The sequence below is a fragment of the Myotis lucifugus genome, unplaced genomic scaffold (genome assembly GCF_000147115.1).
Source record: "Myotis lucifugus unplaced genomic scaffold, Myoluc2.0 scaffold_1185, whole genome shotgun sequence".
In the NCBI taxonomy this organism is placed as follows: Eukaryota; Metazoa; Chordata; class Mammalia; order Chiroptera; family Vespertilionidae; genus Myotis; species Myotis lucifugus.
Window position 1 is genome coordinate 2,196 of NW_005872233.1, and position 5,667 is coordinate 7,862.

The 5,667-nt window shown below is 46.6% G+C and overlaps 1 pseudogene; it reads left to right on the plus strand.

Annotated features, from left to right (window-relative positions):
- The first annotated feature begins 3,693 nt into the window (after positions 1 to 3,693).
- LOC102442033 lies at positions 3,694 to 5,374 on the plus strand (annotated as a pseudogene).
- The last annotated feature ends 293 nt before the right edge of the window (positions 5,375 to 5,667 follow it).

The window sequence follows — 5,667 nt, forward strand, 5'->3', positions numbered from 1 at the left end:
GAAGGTACTCACCTCACTCCAGCCCACTCCAAGCCAAGTGACAGTCCCCTTGTCCTGTGGGGGCAAAAGGAGAAAGCCATCAGACAAGGAAACACACAGCTGAGGAGTCTTAAAACCAAAGAAACAATAAAACCAGACACAGAAGAAAAGATGGAAGGAATGTTTTGGAAATTATTTGAGGTTGGGGACATTGTGTTGACTAATCACTCAGCTAATATTGATGGTGTGTTTACCACAGGCTCCTTACGAGTTCCCTCACCAAATTCTCTCACACATTCCACGTGGTGGGCGCCATGGTGGCTCCCATTGGGACGTGGAGGAAACCATCACAAAGTCTAGGTTTTCACCTGAACTCGGGTTAGCCCAAGTCTCACAGTAGTGCTAGAGCTAGGACTCCAGCCCAAGTCTTCCTGATCCCAATCCCATGTTTGTGAGGACTACGCTCTACTCTCTTTAATATACAAAATCATTTATTCATATGTCTGTGTTACTTGTAAATGACTCTTCACATTCCCAAACGATGTCTTGCACCCTATGCCAAGTCTCTGTGTTGATAAATTCCTGGGGCTATAGCTTCCCAAGCCTGCACCCTTCTTGCTTCTGCAAGACCCTCATGCCCTAAGGCCCTGGGGTCCTGCAGTCTTGGCCCCATCCCTGCAGCCCTGCTGTGGGCTGCCCAGCCCTCCTGATGCTGCCCATGGTCCTCTCTTCTGCCCACACACACACATCTTAAAAAACATAACATTAACCACCTTAATAATTTTTTTAACATTTTTTATTTCTTGTCCTTTTTTTAAAAAAAAAGTAATTTATTGATTTTCTACAGAGAGGAGGGAGAGGGATAGAGAATTAGAAACATCAATGAGAGAAACATTGATCAGCTGCCTCCTGCATATATCCTACTGGGGATGTGCCCGCAACCAAGGTACATGCCTTTGACCAGAATCAAACCTGGGACCTTTCAGTCCAGAGGCTGACATTCTATCCATTGAGCCACACCGGTTAGGGCCACCTTAACCACATTTAAGGATATAGTTCAATAGCATTAAATTATATTTACACTGTTGTGCAACCAGCCTCCAGAACTCTCTTCATCCTATAAAACAGAAACTCAATACCTACTAAACAATAACTCCCCATCCCCCCACCTCCCAGGCCCTGCAAACTGCCATTCTACTTCCCATCTCTACGGATTCGAGGGCTTCATTTAAGTGGAATCACGCAATGTTTACCGTCCTGAGACGGCTTTATTTCACTTAGCATAGTGTCCTCAAGGGTCATGCAGGTTGGAATATGGGCCAAAATGCCCTTCCTTTTTAAGGCTGTAATTTTTTTTAAAGGATTTTAGGGAAAATTTATTTGAGCCAAACTGCACAAGATCTAAAATGCTCTGGAGAATAACAGTGTCTCAGCATCTTCTCTGCATTTGAAATGAAGGAGGGGATGTAAGGAAGGTTACATGAAGTTGGGAGAAAGCAGCTGGGGATTGGATTACAGGACAGTCAACAAGAGTGTGGTCTCTTTACAAAAAAAAACAATAAAGATGTTTTTATTGACTTTACAGAGAGGAAGGGAGTGGAAGAGAGAGATAGAAACATTGATGAGAGAGAAGCATCCAGTGGCTGCCCCCTACATGCCCTATGCTGGGTTTCGTGCCCATAACCAGAGCATGTGCCCTGAGTAGGAATTGAACTGGTGACCTTTTCATTCATGAGCCCACAGTCAATCACTGAGCCACATCGGCCAGGCCAGATTGTGCTCTCTTGAGAGTAGTTATTTCAAAGGTGAGTTCACCTAGATGCACAGAAGCAATGGACAGGGCTTGCTTAAGGAAAACAAACCTTTTACTAAAAAGTATATGCCTGGGATGTGACCCCCGCCATGACCTGCCAGCTAGGAATTTATGATCGCATCACCCTGTGGGTTACTTTACATAGAACCATTTTTCATCCATGGTCCCCTTTTTGATGACAAGTCAATTTGAAGGATGCGTGGATGACCAACCTTTTGGTTGGATAGTGTGGTCTCACAGCGCTATGGGGGCTCTTTCCTAGGAAGTGTCAGTGTGCACCTTGGGTTGGTGACCATTGGGATCGGGCAATACTGTAATCCTGGGCTTTGTGTTGAGGCCAAATTTTCCCAGAATGGGACGGGCAGGTAAACGGAAGGCAGTCAGGTCTTATGGCCGTCATTGTGAAAACACACTCTGGCCCTGGCTGGGTAGCTCAGTTGGTTAAAGCATCGATCCAGTATACCAAGTGTGTGGGTTCCATAATACAATGCACATATGAATGGCACATGCAAGAGTCAATCAATAAATGCATAAATACGTGGAACAATCGATGTTTCTCTCTGTTGATCGCAAATCAATAATAATGAAAACACTCTGGATCATTTCAGTTTTAGGAACTATCATGATGGAAACAGACCTTTCGTGGAGAGGATTCTCTCAGTTCTGTCTGGACTATCTTGCCTTGGAGCCCAGGGAAGAAAGAAAATGCTGATTGTCTGTAGGCGTTATTTTAAGAAGCAAAACAGCATTTATCAACTACCCCTCCTGAGACCTGCCTGACACAGAGAGCCAAGGGACTTGTCGGTATACTCATAACTGATACTAAGGTGTCTCACCTGTGTATCTTTGCTCTGCCCGGGATGCTCTAAGACTTTCCAAATAACGACTCACATTCTTCCAATAACCATTGATCTGTGTACCATTTGTATCTGTAAACATAGGTCCAGGTCTATTGCCTCTCCGGACCCCGGGTGCCCTCTATGCTCCTGGCACTGATGGCTCAAGCCTGTGGTGTGTCCCATGGCGGGGGACACAGAACAACCAGCCACTCAACCACACAGCAAACCCTTTTTCAATCTCAACTGAGTCACTCCATTTGGTTTTCTTGTTGATCTTGATGAAAAAACAATGACTCAGATTTCACAAAATTTCCCCACTGACTTCATGTACTTCTGGCAGTTCTATCAGCTTTCTGAGAGTTCCATTTATTTCGTCCTGTCTCCTTCCTGGAGCCATCACATTTTTATATGAGGAGAAAGAGGAAGAGAGGAATGTGGACAACTGATTCTGATGCCTGGCCGTGAGCAGGACATCCCAAAGCCGCCCCTCCCCCAGGTGGGGTGTCCAGGTCTGGGGCTCAGGCCCAGCTCTGTCCAGCTCCACCCACTCCTGCTCAATAACTAATGCCAGGCACTTTGCTTCCTGCACCAGAGACTCCTTGAAGGCTGTAGGTACCATTAAATATGCCCTGTATTAGGAAGAAGACACAGATGCAGATGAAGAAGAGGAGGAAGAAGAAACAAAAAGCTTCCACAGCCCTGCACGTGTGGTGCAGACCTGGGCACTGAGGGTTGGAGGGTTTGACTCTCGGTCCAGGGCACGGACCTGGGTTGCAGGGTACATCCTCGAACCAGGTCAGGGCACATGTGGGAGAGAACAATTGATGCATCTCTCACATCAATGTTTGTCTCCCTCTCCTTCTTCCTCCCTCCCTCCCTTCCACTCTCTCTAAAAATCAATGGAGGCAGGCGGGCGGGCGGGACTGGCGCCTCCCGGCAGGTGCACGGATGGAGTCGGGGGTCCTGGACCCCTCAGAGCTTCCTCGGCCCACATCTCTGGACTCCCCGCCCCGCCTTAACCTGCAGCTGAGCCCAGACGCAGGCGCGGTATAGAAATCACAAATGTCTTCAAAGGATGGGAGATCCAGGAATTGAGACAGGCACTACAATGACCTCCCCAGGGACTTGGCCCATGAAGATGGCACCATAAGAACCCTCCAGACTCTCCCTGACAGTGAGCTGGCTGTGAGCGCTGATACTTTGCCACCACCCCCTCTCCCATTACAGCCACCTTTTGGCCCTGACTTCTACTCAAGTGACACAGAGGAACTGGCCATAGCACCAGACCTCAAACCCGTAAGGCGCTTCATCCCTGAGTCCTGGAAGTACTTCTTCAGAGGGAAGAAAAGGGACCCAGAATGGGATAAGCTGGCGTCAGACATCAGATACATCTCAGACTGAGTGGAATATTCGCCTCCATCCTCTCCAGGGAGACCAAACCACCACTCACCCCCCAACTCCGACAAAGATCCTTATGGAGGGTCAGAAGGAACCTTTAATTCCTGGAAAGAGGCTGAAGTGATGCTTTCCCAGGATCCCTATGGGTCTCTGGGCCGACACACACAAACGGCTCTAACGTACAGTGAGAAGGTGGAGGCCTACAACCTGAGGTACTCCTACATGAAGTCGTGGCCTGGCCTGCTGAGAATCCTCGGGGTGGTGGAGCTGCTGCTGGGGGCGGGCGTCTTCGCCTGTGTCACAGCTTATGTTCACAAGAACAGTGAGTGGTACAACATGTTTGGCTATTCCCCGCCCACGGCCATGGGAGGCTTTGGTGGCCTGGGCAGTGCATATGGGGGCTACTACTACAGTGGCCCCAAAACTCCTTTTATACTCGTGGTTGCTGGATTAGCTTGGATTACCACCATTATTATTCTGGTTCTTGGCATGTCCATGTATTATCAGACAATTCTTTTGGACTCTAACTGGTGGCCCCTGACTGAGTCTGGAATTAACATTGCCTTGTTTATTTTGTATATGGCTGCAGCCATAGTCTATGTGAATGATATCAACCGAGGTGGACTCTGCTACTATCCAGTATTTAATACACCAATGAATGCAATGTTCTGTCGGGTAGAAGGAGGACAGACAGCAGCGATGGTCTTCCTGTTTGTCACCATGATTGTTTATTCCATCAGTGCTTTGGTTTGCCTAAAGTTATGGAGGCATGAGGCAGCTCGGAGACATAGAGAATACATGGAACAACAGGAGATAAGTGAGCCATCATTTCCACCGAAAAGAAAAATGTGTGAAATGGCCATCGGCGGTGACAGACAGAGAGACCAAGAAGTTCATTTCAAAGAATTGAGACCAACAAGAATGAAACCTGAAATACTGAGTGGACATGTCCCCTCAGGCCACATTCCCAAACCTATCATGTTGCCTGACTATGTGGCAAAATACCCTGTGATTCGGACAGATGATGAACGGGGGCGCTCTAAGGCTGTGTTCCAAGACCAGTTTTCAGAGTACAAGGAGCTCTCTGCAGAAGTGCAGGCCGTCTTGAGGAAGTTTGATGAGCTGGACACAGTGATGAGCAGACTGCCACATCATTCGGGAAACCAACAGGAACATGAGAGAATTTCAAGAATCCATGAAGAATTTAAGAAAAAAAAGAAGGACCCTACGTTTCTGGAAAAAAATAGAGCGCTGTGATTATCTAAAGAATAAACTTTCTCACATAAAGCAAAGAATTCAAGAATATGATAAAGTAATGAATTGGGTTGTACAAGCTTATTCTTAAACCTTATCTGAAACCACTTTTTAAATATCAAACTTAATATTTATTTACTGTCTTTTTTTATGTTAGTCTCTGTGATATTCAAGAAGTAAGTGCTTCCTGAATCAGCTTTCGGTTGGTTTAGCCAGTCTGCAATGTTCGAACAGTGTGATTTCACATCAGAAATTTCAGAAAAACCTCAACTTTACGAAGAATGGAAGACATACTGAATTCATCTGTGTACAGTTTATGTTTATCTTTGTGGAAATTGAACGTGATTTAGCGCTCATATCCTGGGGTGTGAGAGAAGACGAGTA